The sequence below is a fragment of the Glossina fuscipes genome, unplaced genomic scaffold (assembly GCF_014805625.2).
Source record: "Glossina fuscipes isolate IAEA_lab_2018 unplaced genomic scaffold, Yale_Gfus_2 188, whole genome shotgun sequence".
NCBI classification, from domain to species: domain Eukaryota; kingdom Metazoa; phylum Arthropoda; class Insecta; order Diptera; family Glossinidae; genus Glossina; species Glossina fuscipes.
In genome coordinates this window covers 559,516-569,452 of record NW_023998531.1, presented here as the reverse complement: position 1 = coordinate 569,452, position 9,937 = coordinate 559,516, and positions in this window count along the sequence as shown.

Below are 9,937 nucleotides of genomic sequence, written 5' to 3'. Positions count from 1 at the left end.
AATAGACAAATTGCTGCTCAGCAGACTTAACATCTCAAAACTTTTAGAGACCTCCTCCAGCTTATAGACAACCAACTGAGGTCCATACAGCATTTGAAGAATTTCAAGAAATGGTCTTTGATTTGCAACGTTCTTGTAAATCTTTAAAACGCCCGAATGTTATAAACATGGATAAAAACAATTTTCACAATTCTAAATACTAATTTCAATAAGTGTTTTGTTTCCATTCAACAAGCTGCAAACCTCGCAATAAGAAATGGAAAAACTTTGATAATAACAATCCCATTAAGCCACATTGTGACTATAGTGGGGAGCATTCGAAGCGATCGTTAAGCTTCAGCCTGACAGCGAGAACGGTTTAGTGCGAGAGTTTCGTGGCATCCGCGACCGACCCAAATCGCGAAAAAGCTTGCTTGCTTTTGTATGGAGCTACATTATAACCGAGCGCCTCACTCAAAGAAGGGAACGAGTTTAGGGCCATGCACTAACCAGAAAAGGAAAACGGCCGTACCGGCGTCTCTGTCTGGCATTAGGTGACCAATCACACCTCAGACGATAAGTGTGGGCTTTCCTACACTCTAATTCATCGGGCATTGTGGGGTTAAGCGTTCACTTCAGGAACAAACATTAGGCTACTGTAGTGCCCTATGGCTAAAGAACTAATCGATATGGTTCATTGGCATTCAAAATAAAAACAACCTGAGATTAATTAATGTAGTCAAAACTAATAGCATTTTTAAAATTCTACAAACATTTCCACTTTTTGCATATTTTATAATATCACTTCGATCAAAGCGATATGATTTTTCAGGCTTGTTAAATAATTTACAACATTACGGCGAATATGCTTTCCCAGAATTAAGGGCCCACAAATGGCTTTCTCATTTCCTCTTTGGAAATTTCACTGCTAAAACCGCTCCGAGCTATTCTGTAAAAAGTTAGGAAAGAACGTCATATACCATTTTTTCAAACAAAAAAAAAAAAATTCAAAATTGGATACAAAAAGAAATACTTGGATATATTTGGATGTCTTATGCGAGCGAATTTTCCGCGAAGACCGAATTGACCCCACGCAAAGGAATGCTTTCTCTTTAACGGCATTGAAAAAGAGTCGTGCAATATATGCTGCAACTAGACCGTACTATTCATTTTACTCTCCGCTCTCAAGAACTAATGCGATTATAGCGCGCAATTGTAAATTAAATTCATTAAGAATGGTCGTCCCATCGCCTTTCGCCGAGTTTTGTCGTCTTTCATTACGGCATATCTTAAATGGTTCGATAAAAATTAGGAAAGGGTAGATGGGACGCGTTCATACATCTTCGCGCGGCTATTACCACGTCAGACAACCATTTGTTTCGCTCTCTTCAGATTGACTTCAATCTTTGTAAAAAGTGACCTTAGAAAACATTTGTGCAAATCGCTCGAATCACTTTTTACCCCAGAAATCATAAAAGTTGGATACTTATTGATTTATTAATAAAATGATAACAAAGTATCGGTCAAATGATTACATATTTGGCTTAATAAAGTTTATTTGATACATAAAGGAGAAATGAAATAATGAAGAGCTTCAAGTGAAAACTGTTTTATATAATAGTTATTGACTTGCAAGGTCGAAGGGTTAGGCCAGCTGCTGGCATTTCAGGCGAAAAAGCACACTCTGTCGTCCATGTTATTATTTTGTTATGAGCAAATTACTTATTCTTAATATAAAAGTACATATCCGTTTAATATATTTCCAAGTACTTTTCACACATAAGGGAACGCACTTTATTGTTCTATATATATTATGCATGAGCCTGTTTTAAAACTAATTGATTTAGGATCCTTAACAAACAACAGATATGCTTAGGAAAGCCGTCTGTTCAAATTTCCTAATGCTACTCAATATACAGAGAGACGATGTTGAAAACAAAAATCTTCTTCTTGATATATCAAAAATAAGCAATAGAATGTACGCACTTAGTTCCAAATCAAATATTTAATTAAATAAAACATTTAATCAGAGCATAGTCACGTTTCGCTCATAATAATACATGCGTGGAATTAAATAAATACTTATGTTTACATAAATGTTAATATAAGACTAAGCATCCATACACTACAAATCCTCCTCATATGTACGGGAAATACAGGTAGAATTCCCTTTTTTTGTTTTCGTTACTGTTTTTATACTGTTGTCAATTTCTTGTGAGCTACTATTGTATATAATTACGTCAAAAGTCAAACAACTTTTTCCAAAAATTTTTGAATGAAATTTCGATTTCAAGACTCTCACTGGATTTATTCAAATGCAGGGCTGGGAAAATTTAGGTTACATAGAAGTTTAGATTCTAGAAAATGTTCCGATAAAAAGTTTTTTTTTTAAAACCAACTTCAATAAGAAATAAAATATAAAGAGGTAAAATTCTTTGGAGCAAAATAATAATAACGAGTTATGAAACACAAAACCTTGTAATCAATTTGGTTACTCACTTTTGATTTAAAAAAATTATAAATGTTGTGAGTTAGATTTAAGTGCTATTGTACGCTAAGTTCAAGTATTATCTTAGAAAAAGAGCAAACAACGATGCAGACGAAATTAAATATAAATATGTAAATAGATAACGATCAGACGAAATAATGGTAACCGACAATCCGGAGGCAGAAATTCTTACTAAGGGAATTGATTAATAGTTAAAAAAATGCTAATGTATAATTAAATATTCAATATGAAATGATATTGAAATTGAAACCAAAAAGATTTTGCTGAGTGTAAATGGGAAACATATATGAAAAATAAAATAGAAAAGTCGGACTTTCAAAGGCACATTGAGACGAAAGTTGAAGAGGAAGTTATGGAAGCAAACCTGCAATATTGTCATCAACACTACTCCTCTGTTAACCTTCACCTAGTTTCCCGATTATATCCAACGAATATTAAAAAAATCAAGACTAAAACATTTGCAAGAATTCGCTTTGGCTACACAATTGCAATGCACCAATGGAGGCTAAAGAAGTTTTCTTCTTCCATCTGCAACAGTAGACGAATTCTTGTCGTAGAGAGCATTCTTTGTGATTCCCTAAACTTTTCCTTTATTAGAAGAATGACATTCGGGACACTTAATTCTCTGGATATCCGGAGATCACTTATACAATGCAACATCTATCTCTTAATTTATTATAATAAATTAGTTTATTAACGCTAAACGTACCATGCGCGGTCAAATAACCGTTTTTAAAATTTTGTTTAAAATTTCTCGCATTCAACGTTATTGTATCATCATGTAGCTTATTGACTTTTCGTTAAAAATACACATACATCGAAACGCGGGGATCGAGTTTTTATTGTAGCATCAGAAAAATATTTTGTTTACTATCTACTTTCCTAAGATACATACGTTTTTTTGAACAGGTTATAATAATAATAAGTTGACTTGTTCGGCTGGAAGCGTTATGAAATAGAAAGAGGGGTATGCCTTGAGCGGAAGAAAGCGTCGTCAGGCCTTAGAGGAAAATGTTAGTTTATTTAATTAACTAACTCGCTGATGGAAATAAATAAATTATTTACTATAATAGTTAAACTATATATATACTGAAGAAAGAAAATATTCTTTTATATTGTATAGACGACATATGACAGTGACGGTTAGAAGAAAATAAAAAGAAAGCGACGGGTTGCCGAACTACTACCACCCGGAAGATTGAATGCCAGTGCGTTCACTTAGAAGTCAAGCTTCTTAACTGCATGGGTATGCTGTAAGCCAAAATAAATTAGATAAACACGACTGAATAAAAATAATTCGCCGCTGAGAATTGATTTTTAAGATATAAGAATAGATATACGTAGAGAAAGCGTCAATTCCTATACCAACTCTCTTCAAAGTCTCTAGCAGAAGATTTATAAATTTTCTTGATCAAAAAGCTCTCTGAACATCTTTGTCCTATCCGACCTAAATTTTGCTCCACTACGAAATGAATAAAAATCGTGTAAAAAAATATACTAATTAATAGCCAAGATCACGACCACCAAATCAATGTTCGCGGATTCAAATAGTAAATGCGGCAGAGTTTACTTCGGCCATAGTTACGGTGAGTGCTCATCCGGTAAGGCATAAAATTTAACGAATGGGCATACATCCATTGCCTTACTTATCGCGATTATTTTGAAACATCCTATTATTTTAAATACTAAAAATTTGCTGCCGTATTTGAGGCTTACCCTTAAAAATCTGGCCCCGCAAGCATACTTTAAAAATGGTGGAAAACATTTTTCGTCACGGCACACAAAGGGACGATTTTTCTAATGCTATCATATAAACGAGTAAACTCAATTTTCTTGCAAATAAAAGAATTTTTAAATTTGAAATTTTATGTGCATTTCGAAGTTTTACTTGGTCTATATTATAGATAGTTCGTGTTGTTTTTGTAATGAGCTTGTGCACATTAGACAGAGAATGTCGATTGTTTGTTAACTTTACATCGATGCTGGACATTACATTGACATATTTTGTTTCAAGCGCTATTCTCTCCATGAGTAAAGCCAGCCGTAGCGCTAGCCTAGACCCGGTCTGATTAGTTTAGTTCTATTTAAAACTAAACAAAAAATTCATCGTTTTAAGAAAAGAGTATTTATTTCCTAACGGAATTCAAACAGAACCGTTTTATTTTTGGTCAAGTTATTATAAAAAAATTAGCTGAATGGAGTAGAACCAGACCAAAATCAATATTCTAGTACTTAATTAGTTAATTAGCGAAGTCTTTGCATATATTTTAATTTATATAAATCCGATTTTTTAGAGTGTTTAACCTTATTAAGCGTACCTGACACGTTCACTGGTTTTGAGTGCGTGGAAGCCAACGATTATATTTTCGAAAGCTTTCTGTGAGTGTATTCTTTATAACTGCGAAATCGCTTTAAGTTTGTTGAAATTTTGGAAAGCACGTCAATTCTCACCATCATACTTTTTATTTTTCAAGCAACAAGTTTTCGAATGTTTATATGTACAGTCTTTCTAATAATATGATAAACAAGGTAACAAACAGAGTGTGTAAGTAATGAATACAGAGTAACTGTAATGTAATGAATACAGAGTAACTGCCTCGTTCTGAGGCATTGACGTCTCCTCCTAACCTGCGTATGAAGTTTAAGACGTATTTGGTCACTTTCATCTTAGCATGGTATGCCTTGTTACACATGAGTTTATAAAAATGTATTACGAAAGACCGAAACTAAAAACTCGAGCAGTTACAAAAATGTATTAAATCTGATTAGTCAAAACAGATGATGCCGTTCATTTTGCCCTTATTAAAAATTTCGCCCATCATAACATATTCGGCATGTGCGTAGGAAAGATAAAAAAAGCAAGTAGCTCTTCTGTAAAGTAATTCTTTTAAGTACATTTAAAAACTTTTTTTTACATATTTGTTAATTAATTGCATACTGGTGATGTTCATGGACAGTTCATTGCATAGCTGTTTACGGTTTTTGTGTAATATTAGAACAATTTTAGAACAATTGAATAATAGCAACTCACAACAGTCGGAAGTGAACGCAGGCAGTATTTGTACTCAGGAAAATATTTCAAATTGTCGTGTCGTAAGACGCCATTGTAGCCATGAACTTATCCTAGCCGCATTTTGATATGTTCTTAATGGAAATTATGGGAATTTTAATAAATTAATTCCAACAGTATGTAGATGTCAAGATTACTTTATATTAAAGTTAATTAAATTTCAGTAATCAAAAAATTGGGAAAAGTTTCTTTTACATTATATTTATTTTCTAGATTTGCAACGTGCCGTCGAACTAAATAATAAGCTAGTTCCTCACGTTGTACAATTTATTGATTGCCACTTTCTTTCATATTTTGAATTGTCACCTGCAGAGGTCGGTTACAATCAGTTTAAAATGTAATTTAAAAAAATCACAAAAGCAAAGACACTCAGAAAAAGAGATTCATATATACGATAATATTGGAGTACTTTTAGTATTTATTGCTCATTGTTTGGTTGTTTTTGAAAATTTCGTATATGAATACAATGTTAAAGAAATGAGACGCTTGATTGACACACCCATAGAGAAGACTTTGAATGAAGAAATTAAGTTTGAAAGTACGGTAAGTATGGTATGTGTTTGTACGTGTATTTGTTTTCATCTCAAGTAAAGGCGGCACTTATAAACTTCAGTGGAGCTCTTAACTGCGATCGAAGCACGGTGACGCGCTATAAAAAAAAAAATTATCATCCGTCATATTCTTGTGGTACACTTTTTTAGCGTTATAAAATCCCATGGCGTTTCGTGGGATGCCCTGTTCTCTCTTCTTTTGTTTGTTTTAATGTTTTTTGGCAAAACTTTACGATTTCCCCTTATTTTTAAGATTTATGTGAGACATTGACTACTTTTTACTTTTTTAATAAATAAAAAAATGATAGTCGAGCAAGCCGACCGTTAACTATGCAAGATTCCACAAATTATAGCTTGAGGGGTCCAAAGCGTGCACCGGCGTTGTTTTAATTCAGTAAAGCTAACTCTCTTGTCAAAAAATCCTGTCATTCCTCATCCATTTTCATTATATAGTACTAAAAAGTAAAAATTGTTGCCATCCAAATGCTCACTTCCCGTACGGATGGGTGTATGAAAAGCCGTTCAAAAAATAAGTTCATTCGACATATTGAAACTTTAGAAAGACCTGCCGAATTATCCTGATTCGGTCTAAGCTTGCCTTTGTCTGTCTGTCAGTCTGACTTTCTTGTGATCGATCTACGGATCGTAAATTTTTAAAATATTTTGATGAAATTTGGTGCATCGACAAGTCTTGGCTCGAACACAAACGCTTTTGAAAACAATTCGGATCGGAGCACTTTTCCCACCACCTTCATTATAACAGCTTATTTTGAAAACTGAAGTGGTGTAGTGCTTTACAATAGTTTTTTACTTATTTTTAATCAAGTAATTATGACTTATCTTAAGATGCATTTATATTTTGTGCCTAATTAAATTAATTTATAATCATATTATCGCATATTCATGCAAAAAAAGGACGCATCCAACTTATTTAAATTTACGACTTTAATATTTCTTGCCTTGCTTTCTATTTTATTTGATCTTAAATTGGTTTGCTTCAGAAAGTTTAAAAAATTTTTTTACACAGCAGCTTGCTTACGAAAGAGGGAATGATGTGCAATGGAAGTAGTCATCCGTAAACTTAATTAATTAATGCAATGATTAAAGCAGATTTAAGTCGAATTAATCACACAAAATTCGCACATAAACCTCACACACAAAACTTACACACAAAATCACAAAAGCACAATACATTTTTTAAATTAAACAAATGCCAAGAAGTATATTTGAGAGGATCCTCGGCATATTCAGAACTGGTCATTAGCTCAATTAAATATTTTTATTAATATCTGAGATAATATATTAATTTATTATGAACAGTCAAAAAACGAGTGTTTTGCGCATTTTATTATAAATAAACTAAAATACATACAGCAAGGCGAACAAATATTACACATTATTTTCATGCAAACGCATACTTTTCATGAAAAATCGCATAGTGTAGGGTGCACCCTTTTCTGAAGAGCCAAGTGGACATAAGGAATCTTATATGTACTAGTGTCTCGTGATGAAACACACGCAAGTGGGTCGAATGTGGTCCACTTCATTTTTATGTGAAATTGCTATCATGAATAACTTTTCAACAAATCAGGTAAGGTTGGCCTCTTTGTTACTTTACTATTAGTATATTATTACAGTTATAACGGAGGGTGTTCCAAAGTTGCCACAGTCGGTCCAAAGTTTTCGCACCAATTTAGAATATTGAAATACTGCTACTCAACCATTGTTCCAAAGAAATTTTGAAAATTGCAATTCGTTTGATGAGTTCGGAAAAGTGGACAGATGTGAAACATTTCGAATAGCATTCGTTCTTGGTCCGAAGTACGTCTGCACACCAAATTCTATCAAAATACCTTCGCGATCTGCAGCTTGAACAAAAAATCCGTGGACAGATATCGGACGGCCGGGCAGACATGCTGGGGTCAATTAAAAAAGTAATTCTCACTCGTTCGGTATAATAAAAAGTGGGTCTATCTTAAGCTCTTCTGGGTGCTACAAACGTCTGCTTTAACTTAACTTACCCTTTAGTACAAGTGATGTGGAGTACAAAAGCAAATCAAAAGTAAGTTTGAATTGAGTATCCTTTTCTAACACCTACAGCTATTTTTAAGATATTTTATTATAGAATGAATGTATAATACATCTAACCTTCTAGTTCACGAACTAAGCCAATATTTCTTATTTATACCTGACGTTTAAATCTGAAAAACAAAAAATATTACGAGAAAAAGTTAAATTTCAGCCTAAACCTTTAAATTAAAGTCACACAAATTCGAGAAGGAAAGTGAAAATGTTATTCATATTTTGATAACTTCACGGGAACTTCGAAACCGGATTTGAATTTCTAACTGACTTCACAAGAATGACGAGGAAATGTTAGACAATAAGCTAAACATATATATATAACATTTTCAAATTGTAATTTTGACTGAAGCAGTTAAACAGTTACTTTGATTTTGCTTTTCAAGAATGGATAATTTTCTAACTTAACTTAAGCTTAATTTATATCATGCCTTTCTTTCCCCTGTGCATTCATTTGGTTTTAAGTCTCAAACAATTTTGTTTTTGTTTTGTTCATTTAATACCGTTTTGTTATGCTTAAGAGCACGCAATCTTATGTTATTGCTGGACACATTTATAATGTATTATTCTTGGATGCGATGTTAACGATAATGGGGTTGCATAAAAATCCTTTCAACTTTAAAAAATTTATTGATGATAAATTATGTATACGTTAAATTAAAGTTTTTAAAGCTCCCAGTTAGGAGGATTTTTTGTTTGTAACATAAGCATTTGTAAGTAAAGCGTTTAACTCGAGGCAAATCTTATTAGACGCATAACTGACCGCCTGTATCTAAATTTTCCAACGTCAATTTTGTTTTTATCGAGATATTCCTTTTAATGAACTGAGAGAGTAGCTATAAATCCGACTACCTTTTTATACTCATCACCGAAAGACGCGGGATATATTCATTTTGTCAAAACATTTGCAATGCCCGAAAGGAAGCATTAGAGCCTCCATATAGCACGTATGTTCTTGATCAGTAGCATTTGTACACAAAAATGGAAAAAAGCTAACCATATCCGCCTATACTTATGTATATTTGTCTGCGTAACTTTGTAGTATGTGTGGTAAATATTCTCCCGTTAGCGAAAATGAAGGCGTTGCCTACAAATTTGCAAAAGAATTTAGAATTAACCTAAACTTTTCAAAGAACACGTCTACAACGTCCACATGCCTACACGACAACAGCTTTTATTTTGAAAATAGAAGAAATCAGCTGCGCCCACTCCATATGATAGAGCATGAAAATTTTGTTCTTTTTCTTTATTTGTCTTTTTTTGGGGTAAGCGGTGACGGGTATAATAGATTCCCGACCGAATTTGATTTTCTTACTTTTTTAATGATAAGCTGTTTTTTTTTTCTATTAGAAAGGCTTGAGCTCTCTAAAATATAGTTGTGCGCATGGACCTGATGGAATTCTATCATGTGTACTTAAATTTTGCGCTGTCGAGTTATATGGTGTTATCTCTAAGATTTCCGGTCTTTGAATTTAGGTGTTTTCCGTTTGTGTTGGAAGAACAGTTTCCTTATTCCTGTTCACAAAAGTGGAAGTAGGCAACTTGTAGAGAACTACAGAGGCATTGCCAAGTTGCCTGTCTTACCTAAACTGTTCGAGCGAATTGTGACTAAGCATTTGGCCTTTGCCATTAGTTCGTATATTTCTCTACACTGGCATGGCTTTCGGAAAGGGCGATCTACGGTCACCAATTTGTTAGGGTTTACTTGTAATATACACTAATTTAAGCAAAGCGTTTGATTTGGTT